This window comes from Acanthochromis polyacanthus, chromosome 2 (genome assembly GCF_021347895.1).
Source record: "Acanthochromis polyacanthus isolate Apoly-LR-REF ecotype Palm Island chromosome 2, KAUST_Apoly_ChrSc, whole genome shotgun sequence".
Lineage (NCBI taxonomy): Eukaryota > Metazoa > Chordata > Actinopteri > Pomacentridae > Acanthochromis > Acanthochromis polyacanthus.
In genome coordinates this window covers 23,031,723-23,046,212 of record NC_067114.1, presented here as the reverse complement: position 1 = coordinate 23,046,212, position 14,490 = coordinate 23,031,723, and the positions used below count along the sequence as shown (strand labels likewise).

At 42.2% G+C, this 14,490-nt stretch overlaps 1 protein-coding gene across 3 annotated transcripts in view; it reads right to left on the bottom strand.

The window, feature by feature from the left end:
• LOC110953873 (transcription initiation factor TFIID subunit 4-like) overlaps nt 1–14,490 on the bottom strand; it is a 98,318-nt gene that overhangs the window by 27,221 nt on the left and 56,607 nt on the right. The gene's annotated exons all lie outside the window — the stretch shown is intronic.

Below are 14,490 nucleotides of genomic sequence, written 5' to 3'. Positions count from 1 at the left end.
CAGGCTGCAGCAAAATAAATCACATTATCAATTTAATGTTATTTTTGTAGCAGGAAAATAAAAGCAGAAACAACCATTCCCAGTTTAATCAAGACTTATCTGTCCAAACAATGGCAATATGATTGTAATTTCCAATCACTCAGCTCTAGCACAATAACACTTATCTGTATGCTACACTGTTGCCACACAAGGAACCCGATGATCTGAATTTCAGATCAAACAGTCAATATTTTGCAACAGCATTTGGCAACCAAAACAGTCACACATGTAGTGAGGATAAGAAATGGAACAAGAGTAGGATCAAATGTAAGGATTAAAATCAAGGAGGTTAAAAAAAGCAAAACTTCCATCTTCATCCTTCTGCTGTCCATCTATTCATTGTATGGGAATACTCTGAGCAGAACAAAATGGAAGACTGCTGTCAGCCATTAACAGAGCTCCTCTCAAAGATTGTGTGTGTGTGTGTGTGTGTGTGTGTGTGTGTGTGTGTAATCACATGTTCCTGTTGTGATTTTTGCAGTTTTTGATGTACGGGAGGGGGCTGTGGGGAGGGACTGCCCGAGGTAATGTCATGTCTAGCTGCAGGGCTGAGGGGGAACCCAGCGTCGCTGGGAGCTGCCCTTTCTATTGGGCGGAGGTGTGAGGGCCTGAGGCCATGGCACAGAGGGTGTCAGCACTCCCTCCAACATGCAAACACAGTGTACACACACACGTGCCTATCAATCTTGGCCACAGCACAGGGAATGCCTACCCACCAGCTTGCCTGCGTGCCTGCCCGCTGGGGGAGAGAGGTCTGGGTTGAAGCGAACAGAGACAATCAATGTGCGCCTTGATGTTTTTCATGTTCTTTTATGTTATCTCTCAGCATGTGTTCACTGGGCGCTGGTGTTTGTGTGAGGCATGTATGTTGTCTGATCAGGGGAAAATTTCATGTTACTTTCAGATGGCGCTCTGTAAAAGGTTGCTTTGGTGTACAAACTCTGATCTAAAATGTGCATGCAGTTGCCTCTGATTTTTTTTCTAAAACCCCGCTGGCAAGGCATGCCCTTTAGGGTGTTGCCACTTCACATTTAGCACGGCGGAACTGTTGAAAGATTCAAACACGCTGACAACACAAAGTAGGGGAAATAATAGCAGTGGTATCAACCAGCTGAATACACAAACTGCATTTACTTATCCTTTTTATAGCAGATGGTGGTGAAAACAGAGATACTGCAGCTAAAATAAATATGAACTAATCGCAATTCTATGGACAAGTTTGTAATGCGAATCTATAGAGGTTATAATAGAGTCACAAACTGGAGATCATAGCTGAATGTGGAGAGGATTATTGCTTCTGTCCGCATGGAAAACGTAGCAATAATGTTATCAATGGTAACCTTATTAGGCTTTGCCATAAATGACACACAAATCTCTCCAGGCCTGACCTTAAAGAATCCTGCTGCAAAATGAGCTGAGGCAGAGCGACAGAGCAGCACAGAGAGAGGGAGAAAGAAAGAGAGAGAGAGAGAGAGAGAGAATGAGAGGTCCGCTATCTCACTGATGGCACCAGGATGCCGGCATCTCTGGCTGGCAGTTGGCACCAGGCATGGGCTCCCAGCGCCCACAGCAACTGCCTGCATTTTCAGATTTATGACTGTATGATAAATGTAGACTTCATTTTACCATCTGCAACCCTCCAGTCTGCGTTTCCCGTCAGTGAAGTGGCCGCCATGACGCTGGGAGACTGATTTCTGATTTCAATCTGGTGCCACTACGCCGAGTCTACCTTCCTTTGATGACTGCCAAGTGACACAAGCCGGAACCAGGCTTCGATTGATTCGCTTTACCTGACGAGATTTTTATCGACTACTATTTAATTCATTCATCTGGGCACAGGTGTACAAATGCTATAAATTAGTAGGAGCAGCTACTGAACTGTACAAGCTATGGTGAGATTTAATAATGAGGAGTTGGTGCCATTGTCTGGCACTACAAGTGCACCGATGTTCATCTTTATTCACCTTGTTTGTTTCTACAGAATTTGTTGGGATTTTGCAGATTGATGTTGTTGCTACAAGAAAATATTTTTCATCCGCTGCCACCAGTGCATCTTTTTCACATTTCTGGACCTGTTCGATAAGCAACAAGCAAAAGTAATTGCAAACTGTTACATTTAAGTGCAACAATCTCTCTCTACCTTCCAGAGTACCCTGTCAGAAATGGTATGCAATAGGTACAATCACTGCCAAAAATTGCAAAGGTCACTACTGAGATTCTGCACAGACTGGGAGAACAAGCAGCTGGCAGGATGCATACATTTGCCAAGTCCGATCAATGGTACCACATAAATATCTACCGTTCTAAAGTCACTTAAATACCAGTGCATCCAGTCTGCCTGTATGCCCTTTGGAAGCAGGGAACTGGGACTTGTAAAGTCAAATTATTAGCAAAGGTCAAGAGATGTAGAACATTTGTCAGATACCTCACAGAATCAATCTACAGTTTTGCTAGAAAGAGGATTTAATCCATGTGCATACAGCACAACGTGAGCTGACAATGTTAAGGACAGTGTGGAGAATCTGAGAATGTCTGTGCAAATACATACCTGTACATTTCACAGAAAATGCCTGTCACTGTTGCACAACCCCGAAAATTTTAGATTTGTGCATCCATCAATGTTTTGTGACAATTAAAAGACTGAAGGCGGACGCAGATGGTGGGCAACAAGAATTTGCCCACCCACTCCCAAAAAACAGTCCGTTTTCCAGCTATGAATCTGATTTAAATATGCTTGAAAAATCCAGACCTTGGATATCAAATTATAAGTGTTCATCAGATTACTGGTGTCATGGAGTTACGTCCTAGAAGATTTCTCCAAAATCATATTTAAATAAGACTGAGACCTCTTGTTTGAGGGCAGAAGATGTTAATATTTATCAGCAGCGCAGATGTGTGGTTCACAAGTTTAACACAGCAGCTGAATTAGCACAGCCAGTGCTGACAAACAAAAGGTGGGACTCAGTGAAATGAAAGCTGAACATTAGTGGTGTGCTTGTTCCTTTGTTATTGCAAATGTGAATTATGTCCGCTGAATTCCAACAAATATTTTTGAATATTTCCATTTCACAAAATGAGGTTTTAATTAATCAGTATTTGTTTACATACCAATTATCATCACAGCCTACTTCACAACAATTTGCCAGTGACAAAGAAAAAAAACCTGTGCATGTTTCTCAGGTTTTATTCATTTAAAAGAGAAAATGGGAAAATTATTATTTTTTAGTTGTGCACAACTAAAAAAACAACCAGATCAGTTTGGCTTTCTTTCTATAGTTTATGTTTTCTTTTGTCACTTATTTCTCACATCAGGATTTATTTGGTCAACATAAGCTCTCTACCATTAATAGACTGGGAAAGGTGTCAGTCATGACTTAAATAATAAATAACAGTTTTTCTCATCACAGAAGAAAGAGAGAGTAGTATGTTTCCTTATGATGCAAAAATGTCCAAAATACAGCAAGAGCCTTAGAGCGGTCTGATGTGCTCGGAGTGAAGAGGAGGATGAGCTGTAGGAGCCATGATGGCTAACCTGCCTTTTTCCATCTCTGCTGTTTTTAACAAAGGCTTTTCTCTCTACACCCCCACTCCTGGCCTGAGGGGCTGCTCGCGGCCCTCCAGACGCTTACAGACAGATGTCCTTGCTAGAGCAGAACACGCGCTGCTTGACGTCACACGCAGCTACGGGGCAGTGAAGGAAGCTAAAGGGCTGTCTGCCCTGCAAAGACCACAATATATAAACCAGACCACGGGTTTTGAGTCAGTCTGTCTCACACCCTCCCCCTGAAAGCTCTGGTTCAACAGGACCCAGCAGGGAACTTCTGAGTATATAGACTTAGCATATGCCCCATTTGCTGAATGCTTTTATGTTACCCAAAGCCTTGGTAGAGTGCATACATTCGAAACATGGGTAGGTGGCTAACATCGCCAAATTAGCAGACCAATAGGCTGAGCTATTCAAGATAATGAAGAGTACATTTGAGGGCATCTGCCATCAAAAATGAAGAATCTAAATTAATTATTGACCAGTTAAATGATGGTAAGTACATTGTAGCAAAGCAGAATACAGTCAAATGTTTAGGAAAGTTTGTACAAAACATTACATTCATTAATATTACGTATCGTTATAAAGTATTAAGTTCAATGAATGCACAGACAACAGTCACCTGAATGCTGGCATCTGCTTGAACCTGGCAGCTCTGCATTCTGTACAACCTGTAATTATGCTTCCAATAATGTGCTGCCAGAGATGGGATCCAATGCATGAACATTTGTTCATACCGAGACAGAAAATGTCTAAAAAATACAGCAAACAATCCGTTTCATCTTTTGCCCTGACAAACAATACAGCACCATTCAAGTGAATAAATCAAGACTTTTGTTTGAAACAGCTAAATTCATATTTCAGCTTCAAAATAACTCTACTGGTGTGGGATGAACAGTTACACAGTGATGCATTAACACCAATAATAATGGTATTCAGTGTCAGCTGTGTAAGAGAAAGGCTTAGAGGATGGCGTTGGCACATCAACCAGCATCAGTATCGGGGGATATTTGTCAACTCCTGTAATATATGTAATATATGTACCCCCTGTGGAGTCCTGTTAACACTGAATGTTTAATCACATGGCAGTTTGATTCCATCCAGGACATGGACCGTGTGCCACATTTACCACTCATCTCTCAATCAGCTATCCAAAAAGACTCAAATAATTGCACATGCTTATCATTCTTGCCTTCTAATATTGAATACTTGAAAACATAACATTTAAAGGGGTGACTGCTAAACAGGGCCTCTGCATGAGAAGATGTGCGGCTAATTCTGGCCTGTGTGTAGACTGAGGATGTAAACGAATGTACGATTTCAGAAAGAAAATATCTCTTAAATGAATTCAACCATTTTTAAAAATCAAGACATCAGTAAAGGGATCCCAATGTCAGTCTCAAGAAGTGATAGTTGAATTTCTGCCAAGTTTTGAACAGTCATTTACGATACTGTGTGAAGAATCATTTGATGACTTTGGTGATTACTTGAATTTTGTACTTGAAACAAAACACAAAAAAGATTTGTGCACATGAATTTTTTTTGCTATAACACTGCATAATACTGATCAATGAAGTGCTCAAATATTTGCGTGCATGAATTAAGGTCAAATCTCTGTGTGCAGCTGCTTTTTTAACACACAGTGGAATAGACTTTTTTGTTCAGCTGGCATGAATTCTTACAAACTACTTTTTATTTCAGTAACAACAGTTTTAAATTCAAATATCCGTAAAACTGCGTGTTCCTTTGTGTGAGTTTCCCACAGCCAATACGAGTGTGTGTTGACATTTTATGTATGTGTTTTATGTATGTCTGTAATCCATGCATCTCATTCACCTGACACCCACATGGCCGACATTACGTGAACATCTGTGAGCTGCATCTTGAGGCTTTTCTTCATGTGAAGTGCCTGGCAGTTAGTTTGCTGCAGGGAGAAGGGCCATTTGCAGCAACCAATCAGGTTTCACTTCTCCATCTGCACACATACACTACAAAGAGACGAGTTGAGCTCCGACCTGCTAATGCAGTTAAGGCCGTGTGTTAAAACTGGATTGAGACATGTAGGCTTCATAATTAGAGCTCAATAATTACATATGGCACTGTTCTTCAAAATATGAGTGTAGATATAGAAGTATGCAGTATGTGTAGCGCGCATATGTTGTGACATGATGCTGTGCCGGGAGGCCCTATGGGCATACAGCTACACTACACTGTATCCAGTGTTGAATGTATGCTATACAGTAAAATCATACGCATAGATTTGCTGCAGTGTGTTGTTTTCATGGCACACATCACTTGAGGTTGAAAATATGCAACAAAGAGACAGAAAAGGCTATGAAAAGTGTGTTCCATCATCTAATTTAAACACAAAGATCTCCTTAAAAATTCTGGTAATTCTGTTGTGCTGTGAATTTATTCTTTTACCTATGGAGATGAATTCAAAATACATGCATGAGCTAATAGTCTCGGCACAGCGTGTTCCATTTTCTCTGAAGCTGAGCATGTCAGAAGTGCTTCCAGGGCCTAAGACCAATTATTTAGAGCCCTCAGTCGTCCCTGGAGCTAAGGTCATTATGTGAGTGTCACTATCACGACCCAACGGTGGTTCTTCATCTGCAACTTATTTGCAGGAATTAAACTGTATGAAGGGATACGGCAAGAAATATGTGGCCAAATTTAATGAGTTTAACAGACTTGATGCCTTGACTTCGAAGTATTATTTTTATAAATAATAACATTTGCACTACACATTTTGCCAGGGAACAGTGTTTAATGAAGGAGCCAGAAATCAGTGTTAAGCAGATTCTGACGGTGTTACAACGGAGCGACGGGGGGAGAGTGGTGATCATTAAAAATACTGCTTATCTAAGGGAAAATTTCCGACTTTAAATGTTCTCTCGCTTTGTCTCATTCTATGCTGCCGTGCTTCGTCTAGCAGTCTTCTCTCTCCTTGTCTCTCTCTTTTTTTTTAACATTTAGATTCGCTGCTCGTCACCTTCTATTGATCACGCCTAATTTGCATCCAGGAAAAGATGAGAACTCAGATATTCACACTCCGAGAGAGGACGATCTCAATGATTTATTCATTTCCAAATCAAAAAAAAAAGGAGTGAAAGGAAGGTAGATGAGAAGGGGAATCTTCATAGGCAGCAGGCGACTAGCGGGCTCTGAGGCTGGGCTCTTCTTCCCCACACCGCCCCCAGGCACATGGTGTGCAAGTCCTCCTAATTAACAAGGTGAATCATGCTGCCGCTCTCTAATTAGCCAACATGACAATCTAATGGAAACATGCAGGCCGAGCTGGCACACTTAGCATCACCTCACAAAGACCCCCGCTACTGTCCTTCCCATAAGAATTCCACAAAAATGACACTTTAGATTTTAAATGAAAAAGAAGAGAAAAGGTGGGGCACAGCGGTTCAGGGAAGTGTATTTTTAGGAGAGGTCAGAAGGGAGAAGTTAGCTGAGGTGTTTTTTTCTCCTCTCCTATCCTCTCTGTGCGGTGTTTGTTGCCTAATTGAAACATGTCCTGCCTCCTGCCTCCCTCTCACTTACATCCCCGGCACAGGAGGCTGGCACCTCGCCACCAGCGTAGCTCAGCATGCCCAATTCCCCTGTCGCTCGAGTCCCAAGGAGTGCTCCGGCGCACAAAGAGAAAAGTGAACCTACAGGCTTGTACAGCAAGTAGACGAGTCGCTATCTCCCTCTGAGGCATAAAAAAAATCTCCTTTTTTTGTTGTTTTCCTTCTCATTACAGCACTTTGTAATATTCGAAAACACACAGGAACACCAAAGGTACTTTTAAAGCGTGGTTCTATTTTTTTTCATGTAATATGACTTGAGGTGAAGGGAAAAAAAACTAAAGTTGAGACTACAGACAACAAAGCAACAAATAAAAATAGGGTTACAGTGTACTATTTAGTAGCCTGCATATCTCGAGGAACCACAAAACAGACCTTTCTTATGTGATAATTAAATTATCCACATCGACTTCTTTGATGATCTTTCAAAAACATAACTGGCATACAATTGAAATTATGTCAGAGAAAAGGACACCTGCTCCACTAATCCATAACCTCATTTGCTAAAAAGAAACAGATGTTTTAAAATAACACGTACGTTCTTCTAGTCATGATCTTTGACTGCAATTGCTGTTGCTCTCGTGAAATTATGGTATTGTGTATCTGTGGGGCCAGAAGACAAGAATATAACAACTATGAATTGGGACTCACAGAACAGCAGGAATTCTCTTTGAAAGTCAGCAAAGAGCGGGAGAGAACGTGGAGGAGGGTAGCAGGCTTTTGCCCTGAGGCCTACCTAATGGGGGAGAGCGCCTCTTTGAGCAGAGCAGTTTGTAGAGGGCCAGAGGATGAGAGCCTATGAACTCGCAGATATAACTGGCCTAATAAAAACTAAGGGGCTGCTACATTGTCCTCTGACACACAAGAGTGTCTCCTCTCTAGAGGAGTGCGAGGCTGCGGCTGATGGGGCTTACAGTGTGGGTGGATTCTAGTCCGTCCATGACCTGGTCACTTGTGGAGGATGCCGGGCCAATCAAGACACGTATGTGCGTGTTAAAGCATTGTGCATACTGGCTGAACATAAGGTTAGGATCCAAATAACGTGCTACATTTTCGTGAACAACTCTTTATTGTGTGGGCAATGAGAACAAATATGCTAAATCTGAAAAGGGGTTTGCAGATGTTACACAATTCGTAGATTCTAACATATACGTTTGTAAGAAAAGAAAGCATGTATAACTGTAGGCTCTTAATTGGAGCCATGCAAGGTTCAAAGTTGAGCCAGGGCAGAATTAATTTGGTAGAGGTTCAAGACATTTCAAGCGAGGCTGCTGCGTCAAACGGGCAAGAAAATCTTTCAATGCCTGAAGAAGAAAAAATATTTGAGGAAAATTATTCTAACAAAAACCTTTGAGATTCCCATTGGAGAGCTCTCGGTTTCACACAAGTCTTCTGGAATCACTCTAAGCTAGGAGTGGAGTGTTGCTGCAAGGGCATGGTAATGTGGAAGAATGGAAAACTGAGGAGAGGAGAGGAGAGGAGAGGAGAGGAGAGGAGAGGAGAGGAGAGGAGAGGAGAGGAGAGGAGAGGAGAGGAGAGGAGAGGAGAGGAGAGGAGAGGAGAGGAGAGGAGAGGAGAGGAGAGGAGAGGAGAGGAGAGGAGAGGAGAGGAGAGGAGAGGAGAGGACCATGTACTCCCTCATGCTCCCTCCCACATCATCTAAAGGTCTGCCAGTGATTGGACTATCAGAGGGAGACAGACTGTGTTAACCGTTTTTTAACCTTTATTTGTCCAGGGAAGCTTGACTAAGCTCCATGCTGCTTTCCAGCAACACCCTGTTACACTACCTCACACCAGAGTTCCGCTGTAGAAAGGGAATAAGAGAGTATGAATCAAGTGCTGAAAATGTGCATGCATGTTCAGTTTTACTTTCTGCAGTCCTGCAATGTCTTTTTTTTTTTCCAATATCCTAAGGATCAGCCTATCAAAATGATCTCAAGCTTTCTTTAATTCCTTTGTTGTTTTTATTCTGACAGCGAAAATGCCCCCAGTGAGCTCTGCGCTCGCTCAAACATCTTAAAATTAAATTGGGGTTATTTTCAGATGGTTACAGCTAAAACCTGAGGAGGACCTTGGTGGCTTAGGGGTTAAGGCGATGACCATAAGATCCATCAACTTCTCTGGTTCATGTCCTGCCAAGGACCTCTGATGCATTCCATTCCTTGTCTCTTTCTCCACTTCTTTCTTGTAATTCCACAACTGTCAACTAAGTTATGAAGGCAGAAAATGCTGAAAAACTATCATCTCGAAAGGAAAGAAACTCGCTTGCCTTTAGAGAAGACCAAGGCCATTTCATGGTTAATTCACAAATGTCTTTAGGTTACGAAAATTCACTCAAAATTGTGATTTCAAATCAGGATGAGTGGCAACATTAGCCAACATCCTAACAGCTCCAAACTGTATGACTGAGTGTAAGGATATCTTTGTCCCATTTCTTCTTAGAAGTTCTATTCTTTTGAACCTAAATATTGGCATTACCAACAGCAGCAAACAAATATCTGCTATGTCAGACTTCCCCTGTGTGGTCTGCCATCCTAGTTTCTCTGTTCTGTGTCTTGGCAGCTGGTCTTGCCATGCATGTTAGTGCATGTGAGCCCCTCCCTTTGAAACTGTTAGCAGAACAAAGAGTGTGCTATGAATGTTGTATACAGCACCTTTAATTAGTAACTTTGAAACACTTGTTGCACAAAAAGTAAACCGGCATAGTTGACAACGTATGTAAAAACTCAGGGCCACAAAACATTTGTGACACTATTAGAAGCCTGCTGAGAATTTGGTACACTACCAGTTACACCACTAGTGGCACTACCAACCACAACTGGTCAGCTGACACTTCAGTCATTTACTGTGCTGCTTCTTGCTGAAAACACCTGTAGCTGCAAGGCTGTACAATCATTTACATCCTCAAGTGAGTTTGCAACTAGTGTTTGTTGAATTTGTAGCATAGTGGAGCTTGAATGGGTGCAGCTCAGTGCTCGAGCAACAGTTTGAGACAACACACTCTCGTGAACTGTGCCATATTGTAAAATACGAGTGTTCTCAGCATGACATTGTTTGCTTTGGAACTGAACAGACTCTAACAGGAGATTTTGGCCAGCTGTAGAAGCCAATTTGTCTTTCCCCTCTTCCCTCGTCTCTCTTCTCCTGTCCTCTCTCCACTTCTCCTCTCCAGTTCACTCGTTTCCTGCGTCCAGTTGTGCCTGCAGACGCGGTTGCGATGATGAATCTGTGGCTGCAGTGTGTCTGTGTGTCTGACATCGTGATGTATTTCTACTGCCCTTAACTCCCTCTCTATCTCTGCACTGCCCCCCTGCCCCTGCCCCCAGTATCCTTTTCTCTCTATCTCTTTGTCTCTGTCTCTCTTTCTCCTTCCCTCTCTCTTTCTCTCTCATTCTCTCACTCTCAATGATTAGGCATTGCCTGGCCCCTGCCTCAGTGATGGAACAGACAGAACACACAGACCCACCAACAACAACAACAAACAGGAACTGAGCTCCACGATTTGCCCATTGATTTTCACTGGGGGCATTTTTGAAATAGCCCATCTGACCTTTTGGCCAAATGGTAGTGAATGGAGGGAAACAGAGGCGCTCTGCCTATCTCTCACGCAAAACCTCTGCCAGCAACTATCTGACCAGCCTGCATTGCTGGTGACAAGGTTGTTTTTTAGGTTGCTGGTGCAAATACAAAAACGCAATTAGAGGCATAGCTACATCAATATACACTCAACAAAAATATAAACGCAACACTTTTGTTTTTGCTCCCATTTTTTATGAGATGAACTCAAAGATCCAAAACTTTTTCCACATACACAATATCACCATTTCTCTCAAATGTTGTTCACAAATCTGTCTAAATCTGTGATAGTGAGCACTTCTCCTTTGCTGAGATAATCCATCCCACCTCACAGGTGTGCCATATCAAGATGCTGATAAGACACCATGATTAGTGCACAGGTGTGCCTTAGACTGCCCACAGTAAAAGATCACTCTGAAAGGTGCAGTTTTGTTTTATTGGGCGGGGTGGGGGGTGGGGTTCACTCCTCTTCAATGGCTGCGCGAAGTTGGTGGATATTGGCGGGAACTGGTACACGCCGATCCAGAGCATCCCAAACATGCTCAATGGGTGACATGTCCGGTGAGTATGCTGGCCATGCAAGAACTGGGACATTTTCAGCTTCCAACAATTGTGTACAGATCCTTGCAACATGGGGCCGTGCATTATCCTGCTGCAACATGAGGTGATGTTCTTGGATGTACGGCACAACAATGGGCCTCAGGATCTCGTCACGGTATCTCTGTGCATTCAAAATGCCATCAATAAAATGCACCTATGTTCTTCATCCATAACAGACGCCTGCCCATACCATAACCCCACCACCACCATGGGCCACTCCATCCACAACATTGACATCAGAAAACCGCTCACCCACACGACGTCACACACACTGTCTGCCATCTGCCCTGAACAGTGTAAACCGGGATTCATCCGTGAAGAGAACACCTCTCCAACGTGCCAGACGCCATCGAATGTGAGCATTTGCCCATTCAAGTCGGTTACGACGACGAACTGGAGCCAGGTCAAGATCCCGATGAGGACGACAAGCATGCAGATGAGCTTCTCTGAGACAGTTTCTGACAGTTTGTGCAGAAATTCTTTGGTTATGCAAACTGATTGTTTCAGCAGCTGTCCGAGTGGCTGGTCTCAGACCATCTTGGAGGTGAACATGCTGGATGTGGAGGTCCTGGGCTGGTGTGGCTACACGTGGTCTGCGGTTGTGAGGCTGGTTGGATGTACTGCCAAATTCTCTGAAACGCCTTTGGAGACGGCTTATGGTAGAGAAATGAACATTCAATACACCAGGAACAACTCTGGTTGACATTCCTGCTGTCAGCATGCCAATTAAACGCTCCCTCAAATCTTGCCACATCTGTGGCATAGTGCTGTGTTAAAACTGCACCTTTTAGAGTGGCCTTTTATTGTGGGCAGTCTAAGGCACACCTGTGCACTAATCATGGTGTCTAATCAGCATCTTGATATGGCACACCTGTGAGGTGGGATGGATTATCTCAGCAAAGGAGAAGTGCTCACTATCACAGATTTAGACAGATTTGTGAACAATATTTGAGAGAAATGGTCATATTGTTTATGTGGAAAAAATTTAGATCTTTGAGTTCATCTCATAAAAAATGGGAGCAAAAACAAAAGTGTTGCGTTTATATTTTTGTGTGCACAAAACTAAAATCCTACAGCCCTGCTAGGAACACCCAGAGCCTACAATGTTCCTTACAATCCGGACAACAAACTATTGAAAAGAGCACTGTACTGATGATTTTGGTGTTCTTGGGTCCTAGTTAAGTCTGTCCCGAGGTTAGGTCTAGTGGAAAATACTTTGTAATCATTAAAAAACAAAGATTTTATCCCTAAGAAGCACAGATATTTTCTGTAAACTTAAGAACAGAGTGCATGCTATATTATTAGACACTCTGTGACTTAAGGTAGCATTTTGGCAGAAGGGTGGTGCAAGGAGAAAGTTCATGGATCATTCAAAATAAAAAATGGTTTATCCATTTGGGAGCATTAATGGGTTCAAAAAATGACAACTGGCTCATGCAATTTAAAATACTCTTTACTACAAGTGAAGACTTTGGCCTCAGACTCTAAAGAGAAACCTATAGAAAAGATAGGTCCAACCTCCAGTCACTGACTCGGATTTTGAGGTGTGTTACTGCTGAGCATGTGAGGGCTTTGAGCTGTTCCAGTGTCAAATTGTGAAGTGCTGACTTATCCCTAGTTCATAGCAAAACTGGTGACGTAGAACAAAATCTACACAAACTAAGTATGGATGGTGAGGTTAAGGAAATCCCCTAGCCCTAGAAAGTCAACAACAGTAACTGACGTATAATTTTTTTGCGCGTGTAATTTTTCTGTTTGTGTTTTTAGTCAGCTGAATGCACAGAATTTACAGATATTCTTGGTTTTCTTGACTTTTAGTAGTTTGATAAAATGTACAAACACCATGGTGTCAATGAAAGGGTGTGATTGACTTCATTCACAGTTTGATCAAACTGTGAATGAATGTGGGTCAATATTTACTTTCTTTTAATGGCGACTTGTTCACAAGCAACATGTGCTGACATGACAGTGTGCGCCATTCCTGCTTTTTATACCAGTTATTGTCATCAGAAACTCACACTTAAACACAACAGTTTTGATATCAGTGAAATCTGAGAGGGTTTGTTGATTAGGCCTTCAGGTACAGACTGAGACTGACCAATACTGTGTGAGGTGAAAGGGACAGGTGCATGGTAGGACGTTAGAAAGAAATAGTTTGGCTGCTAAATGGCAGAGTAATCAGCATCATCAGCAGTTGCAACATGACACATAGCTCATGGAGGATATTATGGAATTTGAAGCCCCTTATGCACTTGGTGTCAAAATTTGTATTCTTTCTTTGTATCAAAACTCTATCTGAACACACACGTGGCACACATATTTTCAAATTCTGTGTGACCTGCACTTTCCCAGGATATCATTACCTCAGATGTTTTCTTGAAACCTCGTAATCCAGTAATAGCTGTCTGCGCATCTGTGTGTGCATCGCAGGAAATGCTAATAGCTAATTTGGCATACTTTTATAGCACACGGTGTCAGACTTTGAAATTCCTTGCACGAAAGGAGAGCTCAGGGGTGACATTTAGATTGAAGAAGGTGATGAATCCCACTATTATATTAACTCAGGTAACAAACTAAAGTAACAATCTATTTAATCTCAACTTTTATTTTGTATTCTTACTCAGCTGCTCTTATTGTCATTAATATTTATGGGCCGTGAAATGGTGAGAACTAATAATTTTGTTATTCTACGAGGCTAAAAGAGAGCCTCTGAGCAAACCTTGAGATTTAAAGTGAACCATTTGAAGAACGACTACACAGGCCGTGTGGATCTGAAGTGTGTTTGTCTTTCTGAGACAAAAAAATGCTTTAGTTACGAAAACCATTTGAAGAGGGATCTGTCTTTTCCTGTGGCTTGCCCCCTTTTTGTGTCATTTTCCCTAATCATTTTAACCAGGGGCCAATGAGCTGAGGTGTTGCATGTAGCAGAGATTTAAACTTGAAATTTGACGTTATTTCAGGCTACGTAAACCAAATTGTGCTGACTTGAAAATCAACCTGAGCTCAACCATTCATGGGCTGGTAATGGTTGAACAGCTGGTGGTCTGCCTTCAGACCAGACTCAGGTCTGCAACAGCAGTTTCACAGCGCACTGTACCTGGCTTCTTAATAACAAATCATGTGCCAGCCCAATTTACATGCCGACACTTG